Source organism: Micromys minutus (genome assembly GCF_963924665.1).
Source record: "Micromys minutus genome assembly, chromosome: 21".
Classification (NCBI taxonomy): Eukaryota; Metazoa; Chordata; class Mammalia; order Rodentia; family Muridae; genus Micromys; species Micromys minutus.
Window position 1 is genome coordinate 21,361,917 of NC_137956.1, and position 12,115 is coordinate 21,374,031.

The following is a 12,115-nucleotide window of genomic DNA, read 5'->3' on the forward strand; positions in this document are numbered from 1 at the left end:
TCATCTACTAGAATTCTGATGCTAAACGTAAAGCACATTTTTACGAGTTTGGTTCCACCACCTGCACAGATTGAACATGAGGAAGTGAATTCTAATAATAGAAAATTCTACCCCTAGAAGCCAGTCTCACCCTTCAGATTCATCACAGGAGATACATTAACAGCCCCCCCAGTCTCATATCATTGATATATGATACTCATGTTTTACACCCTTATTCTTAATATTGTCTTTCTTGCTACAACCTATCACTGTATATCAACATCTTAATATAAAACTTATACAAAAAGATGGTTTTTTTTCAAGTTTTAAAAAAAGTGTAGATTAATTCACACATGAAAAATATAGTGATTTTTTTAGAGGTCTGAGGTGTTTGTTACTTTCAGCCCGGTGGTAGTGGTACACTTTAGTCCCAGAACTAGGGAGGCCAGCCTCCTCTACAGAGGAAGTTCCAGTACAGCCAGGGCCACACAAAGAAACTGGCATAGACCCCTTCCCCCAACACAACAAAAGTTACTTTTCTATTTAACCTTTTTGTGTCTTGAGGTAAAAGCTTCATTTAGAAGAAACCTCCACTAAGAAAAACCCAAGAACTACATACAACCTTATCGAATCAGTGGCTCAAGTACAAACAACTCCCTGGATAAAATAAACTACTACCATCAAAAGACTGTCATCTCATGTTAGCACCAGAAAGGTTAAATATTTCACATTTGTTGACTTATCTCTAACTGATGATAAACTAGCTTCTAAAATCTGTCATGGAATTAGGTATGATTAGTAACAAAATTGCCTGGAAATGGAAAATGGATCAACTCACCTGCATATGGTAGTACTAGACTGGAAAAGGCACTTATGATCTAACATTAGCTTGTTACAGTTTTTAACAAGGAATGTCTGTCTACTTTTTAGTTGTATTTTAAACAAGTAAAATACTTAGTAACTGCTAATTTTTAGTGTTTATTGTATTATTTCAGGTGCTTAAATGTCTACTTAACTTTACAGTTAAAATATTTAACACAACAATACTTGTAAAGGTTTTTATAGTTCTAAAACCCTCTCATTATTTCCTAAAACTTAAGTACTTGAGTCGGGTATGATGGTAGTCAGAAATCTAGGAATTAGAAAAACTGGAGGACTGACACAAGTCAGAAGACACTACGGTCTAGCAGGCCTATGGGGGGGGGGGGGGAGCACTCCAACATGGCACCTATAAACTCTCATGCAAGTAGGCTTCTGGTGTACAATATACCAAGTATATCGGAACACAACTGTGGACCAAAAGCATTGCCATGAATCTGAAGACAGCCTGGCTACATGAGCTCCAACTAGACCAGTCATAATACATCCTTGACCCAGAGACAAAAAATAATACTAGTACTATAGGATTATAAATTTGATTCTACCAGTATGGCTCTAACTAAATAATTTAAATTAAATTTTACCTTAACCAAAAATTTTCTTATGGGTAAGCCTACTTCAGCTATAAGAAACTCAATACAGTATATCAAAATTGAAATTTTGAATAATTTTGAAATTTTTTTTTGAAAAACTTACTAGAAAACTTTAAAAGGTAGGCATCGTTTAGATACTTCTTTAAACCACATAAAGACCTGAATTTTGAGCTAATCAACATCTCACCCACCTACACTCTTCAAGATAACTAGCTTTACTGACTTCCAGATGCTAAGATACATTTGTTAGTTCCATTTGCAGTTGTGTACATACCTATCACACACAACCTATATAAAAGACCAAGTTTTAGTTATTTTTTGGGGTTAAACAGCTAAGCTCCCTTAAGATACTTGCAGAATCACTGATGACAATAGTGAGAGAGCTATTCTGTGGGAACTCTAATTTCAGGGTATGGAAAAGTTTCCAACACTAGGTCCTTAAGATGCTGAAGGTATAATTTGCTTAAAATTATTTAATTTTACTTAAGTGCAAGGCATCTTGGACAAACTCTAAGCAACTATTTAAAGAAATGCATCCAACTGTTATCCATGTGAACAGGGGTGTAACTAACTCATGAACTGCCAGAAAAATATAATTTATCAGCAATAATAAGTGGATCTAAGGATTCAAGTAAAATGCTGTCAACATTTTAAAATTATGGCTTACTTCTGATACCTTTATTCTTAGAAACTACGTTTTAAACCAAAACAGTTAGCACAGAACACTTACTCACCAAAGAAAATAATGTGAGAATAGAACTTCTACTTTGTTATTTTCTTACATGGTACATGTTTCTGTCTGAAGAAAGTAGTTTAAGTATGGCCCAACTCTGACACATACAAAGTACTGAGGTAAAGGGGCTGCAGATATGGCTCAGGAGTTAAGTGCATTGGCTGCGCTTCTAAAGGACCAGAGTTAGATTCCTGGCATCCATCTGGAAACTCACAACCCTCTGTAACTCCAGTTCTAGGCCATGTCACTCTCTTCTGGCCTCTTCAGGCACTGCATGCATGTTTGACATACATACATGCAAGAAAAACAAAAAATGATTTATGCTAACTAAAAGCATACAAAAAAGTACTTGATGCAATGATGAAAATCCTAATAAAATTAAGTCAACCAATGAAGACTTCAATGGCCATGATAAAATGCCCACCAATTTATATTAGAAAGTATTATTTATGTTGTCTAAAACAAGATAGTTTTCCACATGATAAAGAAATCAATCAAGCCTTGAAAATAAAAATGTGAAATAAAACTATAGACAGGAAACTAAGTCACAACGGAATTTTTCAATACTGATTTCAGTAACAAAAAAAAAAATGCTACAAGGGTTAAAAAGCTTGACAAATAGCCAGTTTTGTATCAGGATGCTGATATCCTGTAAATACCTATTAAAAACAAGTAAGAAGAAATCCAGCAAACTCAGTAGGAATCGGTACAATTACTAAGTATTGGGTGTTTCAATAGACAAAGAGGAGTTGGAGAGGGATGAGGTGACTAATACTTGTGGGGAAAGAAACAAGGTAATTTGGAATTAACAAGTATTTCTTTAAAAAAAAAATCTGAATTGCCAGTAAAATAAAGGCAGTTCGGCCGGATGTACTAGCATATAACAGTTTAACGCAAAGATCTAGGTCTACTAAAGATGATGTTTCAGTTTCCTGACACATCTACACATAGAGACTGGTTATGTTAAAGTAGTATTTGCAGCATTAAAAATAAACTAAAATTTTGATACTCAACACCATAAGTGAGAAAAAAAATACCAGTATCTAATGTCATATGCCTGGTTAATTCAATGATCTCGAAGTATCAAAAATTGCCTTACTGCCTCAAAATTTTTTGCTTTTGAAAAAAATATTAAAGAGTATGAGACAGCAGCATAAACAAGCATATTCCAAACACAAATGAGAACACATCAAATTGCAGAATTATCAAATCTGAGAGCTATCTGTAGTAATAAGAAAATGAAACCATATTATCTAACAAAGTAGGGAAACAAACATGAAGGTAAGCTATATAATTTAAAGGAAAAAAACAATTCTCAGTGGTTTTTGAACATGCTGAACCCCTATGCTAGAATGCTGTTTTTAACCTTTGGTCTTATTTCTAAACATTTCAAAATAATCTGCTTGCTCGGTGTCAAATTGTGTAAAAAGAAAGATGCTAGGTGCTAGCCCTGGTTAACAACTATCTCCAAGAAGTTACAATTCTAAGAATACACACCTAGTACTTTTTTGAGACATCATTTCTCTGTGTGGTCCTGGACTCACTCTGCCTCTGACTCCCAAGTAGTGCAACTAAATGTGTGAGCTACTATGCTTGGCTCTCCCTAGTGCTTTAATAGCAACTGTAAATTAAGATGTCATCTTTTAATAAATCTAGTACTGTTTCCCTTGTTATATTCTAGCCATTTCTATTTTAAAGTTCAGCATTTAAAGTAAACTTCAATGAGATTTTCCTTAAAGCTGAAAATACAAAGCTCCTACAAACTTTGCATTCACTGGACCGTACATACAAGTTCATTTCCCAAGACAGGTAATATGCAAGTAAGGGATGAAACTGGGGTGCTAGCTTTAAAACCTTTAAGGTCTGTCTAATCTCAAAGTGAACAATGTGGAATTGTTTGTGATTCCTGTCAGACTCCTGTTATTCTCATTTCTCTGCTTATAGTTTGAAATTAAAACCAGACAGTACTCATTTTTTTTCCTCACAAAGATCTGCAGTTGGCCATCTCAGTGCAGATTAGTAACTTTTTATCAATATTCCTTCTTCATTAATAATGGGATCCCATGCCCTCTTCAAGACAGCTACAGTGTACTTATATAAATAAATCATTTTTTAAAAATCACTAATGCAGACTGTATTTCAACACTGGATATTATCAGGTAAAGATTATAGCACTTTAACATTGATGTTAAGTACAAAAGTGAACAGCTGGGTGTACATCAATTGTGTACTTGGACCAAGTTCAAGGTGGTGACCTCCTAAGAGAAGAGACCCTCCACAGGTTTTTAGTCTTCATCAGTACTGAGACAAAATTTGTGAATAGCTATCTATTATAGGTAGTGAGTCCCCCTTTTAAGTTAAAATGACTGATCTACACAGTATGCTTAAAATAAATTTAATGTCAAGACATGCATTTTAAAAGTAAAGTTATTTGGTGAAATTCAAAAAGGTACTTTTTCACAAGGGGAAGTTTTTAAATATAAGTCTAACCTTAGTAAGATTCTCCCAATGCAAGCTTGAAGAACAGAAAAATTAAGAACAAAGCAAGCAGCTCTCTGTATCTGCCTCTAGACTATCTTACTTTTCTGAGCACCTGTCCCTTTGTGCTTAAAAGCTGAATCAAAATCTTTTATTAAACTCAAATTCTTAACCAGATATGGTGGCATTCACTTTTAACCCAAGCAATTAGGAGACAGAGACAGGCAGAACCTTGACCTGGAGGCCAATCGGGTCTATATACAGAATTCCTGACCAGCCTGACTGAAACAAAAACAGCAGGGTAAACAAAAGAAAAGAACTTTCAGTAACAAAGCCTCAAGACTTGGAGTTAAAAGTAAAATAATTCAACTGAGGAACTCAAGACTTTCAAAAGAGGGGGCAAGATGTAGGAGGGAGTAAGTAAGGCCTATCCATGAATCAATCCTGAAGAAGGCTGGAGAGTCTGAATAGAACTGCTTAGATAAAATCAAGGGTATCAAAGTGTCTCTGAAGTTCTGAGAAAAAACTAACTCCAACTATCAAACAAAGAGCAAGGGTAAAACAGACATCTTCCATCATGAGTGTTTATAGGTCAAACATTCTCAAAGTACAACCTAAAAACAAATCAAATGGAACTGAGGCACTATCTATATAGAACTCAGTACAGTTTTAAATAACAAAACAAAAAAAAAAAAAAAAAAACAACACTGACAATAAATGCATTAAGTATTAAAAAGAGCCCAGCAAAATTATCTTAAAACAAAGGTAACTAGAAAGTCAAGAGTAAGTCATAGTTCCTTAGTAATGACATCTACCTAGATAAATTGATAGTGCATTAAGGGAATTAATTTTGTCTTAAAGTTTCTGCCCTCCAAAGGGCCCATTATGGCACAATGGCAGTGTTATATATTTTGGCTATCTTCAGTCTCCAGACAATGTACATGTATTAGTATCAACATGAGGGCATACTTTTTAAAAGGTAACTAAAAAATGAAGGGAAAATACTCTATGCTACTCACTTATTCCACACAATTACTTTTATTTTTGTATCCTATTATGTCCTCAAGGTTGACATCAATTCAATTCTCCTGTCTCAGCCCCAGTGCTGAGATTATAGATGTGTGCTTCTAGCAATAAATGTAAACACATAACTAGCATAAGACAAATAATGCTTTGACAGTAATTAAGAGATTAAAAAGTGCCAAGCATGGTGACACACCTTTAAAACTACCACCAGGAGGCAGAAACAGGTAAATCTCATTATGAGGACAGCCTAATCCAGAGTTCCAGGGCAGCCAGGGCTACAAAGAACCTTGTCCTGAAAAACAAAAACAAAACAAACACAGAAAAAGAGGTTTAAAAGTTACCACTAGAATTAGAAGAGTTGGAAATGAGTTGGAATACAGGAAAACTTTCATAGCCTGTGCTATTTAAAATGCTTTCCATGTAAGTTTTTAAGTTACTTTCAATAAATAATCCTGGGTGCAAAGTGAAGGCTTCATATAAGGTCCTGCATTCTATCCCCAATACCAGAAGAAATACAATTCAAGTTAAACTGTCAGCTGCAAACACAATAAATATGAACATCATCTTTCCTTGGAACTACCTTTTCATGATCTAACTTTAACCTACCAAGTAGACAGAAAAACAAAACTATTCATGTAGATGTAGCTACTTTTACCAAGTTATTTCACAGAAGTAGCATAAATACTGTTGAAAATCAGTCATTTCAAAACATTATCTTCTCAATCACCAATTTGTATATAAAAATTTACAGGCATAACTAAAAGCCTTCAATTCGGTGGTGTCACTGCTTATGAAGAATTTTCTGTAGCATGCACTTAAACTAGAACCTAGCATATGGAAAATCCATAGGCTGGATTTCCATGATGTTACTGCATTCTTTTCCCCTCCAATTTGAAATACAGGAATTGTAAAGAATAGCTTGTATACAGCTATGTGAGGATTTTTAAAAAGAATTAAACCACACTGCACCTTCATCCTTCAATAAAAACACTTAATTGTACTTTTTGGAGTCTGACAATTATAACATGAATCTTCATAATCTTAGTTTACCAGAATGACAGCATGTTAGCATTTCAAGGGGTTCTAAGTGACTTTTTCTGAATAATTCAGCAAATTAACTGAATTATCTACAAACTGGAATGTGCTTAAGATTGTTTTTAGCTGTTTGCAAAGCACCATTACTCAAGATTCCCCCTGCCCTCAAGGAGCTTCCATTCTAAAAGGCAAAAACCCAAAAGATTAACTAGGTAACATAAGGAAACTGATTATAAAGCAGTAAGCCATAGAAACTGAATGATTTTAGTATCTTCTGTGTATTCTTTGCTTAATGCTCCTACTCCCCAGTATGTCTACTACAATTTATTGTAATTTTATTAAAGTAAATGTGAATCCAGGACGAAGGGTAAAATCTAAAGATACCTGTACTTAGCCTTAATAATTCTGAAGCATGTCCAAAAAATAAATTTTCTAACATGTGACTTTATTTCAAGAAGAAAAAGCAAAATAAACCATTTTTCCAAAACTACACTATACTTACATATACATTGACTGTAGAACACAAGTAAATGTGCCAACCTATACATGAACTTTAGCATATTGCTGATTTTGTTCTCAGTGACATTGAAAATAAAGAGAACAAAGTACATAAGCTTCTCTAATTCTTCATGGCATATTAAGTTAAAGCAATTACAGGTGTTGTTCCTACTTCTACCTTCTGCCTCTTATATGAGTAGCTGGAATTTAAGATGTACCACTAGGTATAACTGACTCTTCTATAACCAATATAAATACTAATAGTCTTTTTTTAGGTTTTAAGTAATATAAATGCCTCCTGGTTTGGCAAAATTTACCCTTCAAGTAGTATTTAGTACTTGTGTTTCTTAAGTGTGATGACTACTCAGATTACATTTAATTTTTAGTTAATATCATTAAATGATCCCCAACACAGAAAGAACAGCAGAACTTCTCTGGGATACAACGAGCAATCTGTAACTTTTACATAAATCTTTTATTAATGTTAGCAAACCTTATTTTACTCTGTAATCTGTAGTAATAGCCTGTCTACCCAAATCCTTTTGGACCTGTTTCCCACAAAAAAGTAAAAATGGACACAACTCCTCCAAGCTGAAATTCCATCACAATCCTTTCAGAAGTCTTAAGGAATAACGCATGAACATTATATGTAACCTTTATAATTATCAAATCAACTATCAAGTTTAAGTGATATAGTAAATTAAGTCACTTGTATAGTGACTGTTATTTTCACAACTAAATTTATTATGTCAGAAATAAATCTTAGAAAGCGCTAACATAGCTTCTAATTTGATTTATTTGGACTTTCAAATTCCTGTTTGTAGACTTGTTTAAACTCCATGGCCAGTCTGAAAAGATACTCTCACTATTCAATACCAATTTGGCTAGTTAGGGCAGTCACTGACGACAATTTTAAAACCAGCTGTTTCAAACCACTCCTGTCACCTCACTGACCACCTCCAAAAGACACTCTAGCCTGAGGCTAGGAACCAAGAAACCCTGAATATACTTACAGGTTCTGCATGTGGCTACTTGCTTTATTATGCAATGGAGAAGAGTTTATTCACATAAACTCATTTGTAGTAAACCGAATGAAAACTTTATCAAGAGACCATTTTCTCCTTCCCCTCTCCTAAATTACTTGGTACTTCAATCTTATTTTCAAATCTTCGAGGAAATTTTATTTGCCAGAAAGAAAACTGGAGAATAGAAGAACACTACACATGATGAAGCATGTTCCCAAAGAAGCAAATTATCATGGAGTTCATAAGCTATTAGCAAATATGTGACGATGTATTTCCAAAACAAAATTAAGACCAGCCCACAACATTTATTCTATACATCTCCCAGTCATGTGGATCGGAATTAGAAGTGTTTGAAAATTTGTTTTCACCATTTGCTAGTTACTCTGAATGTATGCATGATCAAAAGGCGATAGAGCTCTAAAGATTCCAAGTGTCTATTTAAAAGCTGTTGAGTGAAAAATGATGAAATGGAGGACACTCACAATAATTCTTGGACTCCTGGAGATCCTAAGACATGCTACAAAAATAGGTCTTTATTCTTAGGAAAATATAGTCAGAGCTAGCTTCCTTATGCTATACATAAAATCTTAACATCAGAGGCAGTACAGATAGTACAGATAGTTTTTGAACTGATCTCCAAACAAGCACAAACCCACTACGTTGGGGGGAAAAAAAAAAACAGGAAATTTGAGGTTTTTGGCGAAAGACAGTACTTCACACATCTAATCCAAATCAAAGAGCCTGCAGACAGCTTTCAGTGAGACAAAAGGAATGAAATAAATATAAATTCTATGGATAAATAAATGTAGAAGAATTTACATAAGCTAAAAACTAATTTAATTAAATTCTACTTGGGTACAAGCTTTTGTTTCTCAATGTCAGACTTCTAAATGTTTACCAGACTACTGTTAATATTAAAAACTTAATATGTGACCCAGAGTAATACTGATTTGCATTTACAAAAGTTTGTCCAACTGAATGCTTCTGGTCCTGAAAAACATTTTCGGTACATTATTGAAGGCAGACTGTGGTGCTAATATGCTTTATGTCTTAAGAACTTTTAAAAAGTGACAGACTCCAAAAGTCCATCTACATGTTGGCTCAGTTTTTTAAAAATGCCTGTGAGCCTTGATTCATTTATTAGCATCTTTAGTGGCATGCCCTACTGAGTGGTTAAGATGACTAAGTAAATACTACACCATAAAAACATCCCAAGAAGTCTCTTTGTGTATTGTTAAAGTAAGTTGTTTATTCATTAACTTTATACCCACCACTGAGTTCCTGTTTACTGTATTTATAAGTGGGGAGAAAACAGTCATGGAGGGTATTGTTGGAGTTTTTTAGGAACCTGAGCAACCATTTACTCTAGGATTCACTACCTTTTCTTAATGCATGAAGCCCTTCTATACTTAATTTCTCCCCATCAAATAGTGACATAACATGTGTTTTTGCTGTTTCTGACAAAGTGATTTGAAAAGGCTGTACTAAGGATAATTTTTCCATGTAGTTTGTTGTTCATCCTAATACTAAATACATCTTTTCAAATATCTTATATACAATTATATATCCCAGATCACCCCATCAATCCATTTGTGGTATTCCTACTCTCTTGAGAAAATGTGTATACTTTAGTTTTAGTCATATATGCATCAATCTGTAAAAGTTTAACAGTAATCAGTAAAAAGTTTCTCATGGTGTTAAGTGCCATTGTGAATATGTGATTTCTTTTGTGCAATTCAGTTCTCCGTTTTTAACATGTAATTCAGTTGCAATGACTAAAAATCTTGCACAAAAAAACATGCTTGGGAAAGAATATAATTAACACAATTTTCTCATAAAGTAACTTCCTGAGAACTGATAAACTAAATTTATGACCACATTTGATTGCCAAGTAGTCTGCAGAAACAAAACCTTGTGTCTGTTTTGGTTAGGTAACTTTTAACAATCAGAATTCTTTAAGGATATGTTTTTTTACCACAAGGAAGGGACTTGACTATTAAAAATCCTTTCCTTGACAATATATACAAAATTTAACTTCTCATCTGTCCATTCTTTGAAGCTGTCAAAGCCAAGAACCCATAAACAAATCACAAATGCAATAACCTACATTAGTTAACATTCCCCCTTTTAACATGTTGACATTTTCACTAAAGGATTAGTTATTTTCGCATTTCCATTTCTCATTTCCAAGACATTCCATATAAATTGCATTATTGCTTTATAGGCCACACAACATTCAAAATTATGTTTATATGCATTGCCTGTTTTTCTTGACTTCTGGTAAGTGTTTGATACTGATTTTTCTACAGAAATTTAAGTTTGAAAATATCACGGTTAGTATTTCTTCTCAGAACTTAATTGATCACATCACTAATCACTACATGCATATTTAGCTCTGATTATATTGCTCAAAAACTGCACCCATTATCAGAACAGTGCAAATTATATTTAATTTTTAAAGTAATTATAATGGCTTGAATTCAAAGTCATTAAAATGAACACTGTCAAGTATTTTCACTTGAGTCTACATTTCATTACCACTGTTTACATTACCCTTAAATATAACCATTAATTCTTCACAATTTCCTTTGAATTTGTTTTCTCCCTTATCCCCAAACTAAAAAAGCCATGTCTTAGAAACCCAGAGCTCCATGCTTTAATGTTTTCTTAAAGAACACATTTGTAAACTCACAAAAGTGTTCATCTTTCAACTTTGACAATGCAGTTAAGTTTAAAAAAAAAAAAAACCTGTTCTAACATCCCAACAAATAAATCCAGTAATTAACTAAAAGACCTTGACAGTGTCCGTTAAAAATGGTATGACAGTTAAGTGCCAATAGGCATGGCAATGACCTCTTAGATAGGATCATTTTACTCCTTGGACATGGGAAGTGCCAGCACCAAGGATTACGCTGAGATTTGATTTTGCTGAAGGCTACAATTGACTGACCCACTTTCCACAACCTAGTATACTCACTATGTTAGAATGAAATGTACATGTTTTGTGTAGCCCTCAAACTTACACTAAGATTTGAGAGATGTACTTTTAAAAAGCACAGGGTAATATATAAAATCAGTGGAAGAAAGTTTCATTAAGCACCAGGAACAAATTTTTGTCACCCCATACTCATTTTGTAGGTAAGTTTCAGTAACCGGCAAGGCACATTTACATATATTCCAATGAATACTTATTGACAAATTTTAAATTACACTCTATGCCCCAGCTATCCCAGTAACTGACATACAACATACTAAAATGGTTTATTAAGGTAACAAAAAAGAAAGGAAAAAAAAAGCCAATTAATGGGAAACATACAGGCTATTGGCAACCACTATTCTAAAATTATGTAAGTACAAATGAACATACTGAAATGTGTGCAATTCTAAGTTTTTAAACCAGAAGATTTTCTATACTAACACACATTTATATTAATGACACATAAAAAAAATAAAAACTTTATTACAAAAATAAGTTACACTCGCCTCCAGCTTACAGTATAAAACAATTTTATTTGCAGGAATGCAAAATGATTGTTTGCCATGAGCATTTTGAACATATGACATGTCTAATTTTCTTGTTAAATTTGCATTTACTGGGGAACTGGTGTGTATAAAACCTTAATTAGGTATAAGCTCTGATCTTCATTGTGGTGCCTATTGGGTATGTGATATAACTGCAGTATCCCTTTGGGAAGGGGAGAAGGTATTTCTTTACACCAAGTCCTACTTAAACTATAATTTTACTTTTGACTTTAAGCTATCAACTTAGGACTTGGCTAAAAAATTTTTTGAGGGTGATTCAATAGAGGATGCTTTACCACTGAACACTCACTGTCATCAAGGTGCTTTAGAAAATTAAAAACATAGCA

At 33.7% G+C, this 12,115-nt stretch overlaps 2 protein-coding genes across 5 annotated transcripts in view; both read right to left on the minus strand.

Moving 5' to 3' along the window:
* The window catches only part of SNX14 (sorting nexin 14), a 73,670-nt gene that overhangs the window by 60,333 nt on the left and 1,222 nt on the right, over window positions 1-12,115 (minus strand). The window lies entirely within an intron of this gene.
* SYNCRIP (synaptotagmin binding cytoplasmic RNA interacting protein) overlaps window positions 1-12,115 on the minus strand; it is a 53,591-nt gene that overhangs the window by 15,909 nt on the left and 25,567 nt on the right. For 2 of the 4 annotated variants that reach the window (XM_080934476.1, XM_080934475.1), the window contains exon 12: window positions 8,758-12,115. This exon is cut by the window's right edge. The exons of 1 other annotated variant lie outside the window; for it this stretch is intronic. The gene's annotated coding sequence lies outside the window, so the exon portion shown is untranslated. Of the gene's footprint in view, window positions 1-5,844; window positions 5,981-8,757 lie in introns of those variants that run through there. One more of the 4 variants, XR_013975471.1, reaches the window with a different exon arrangement.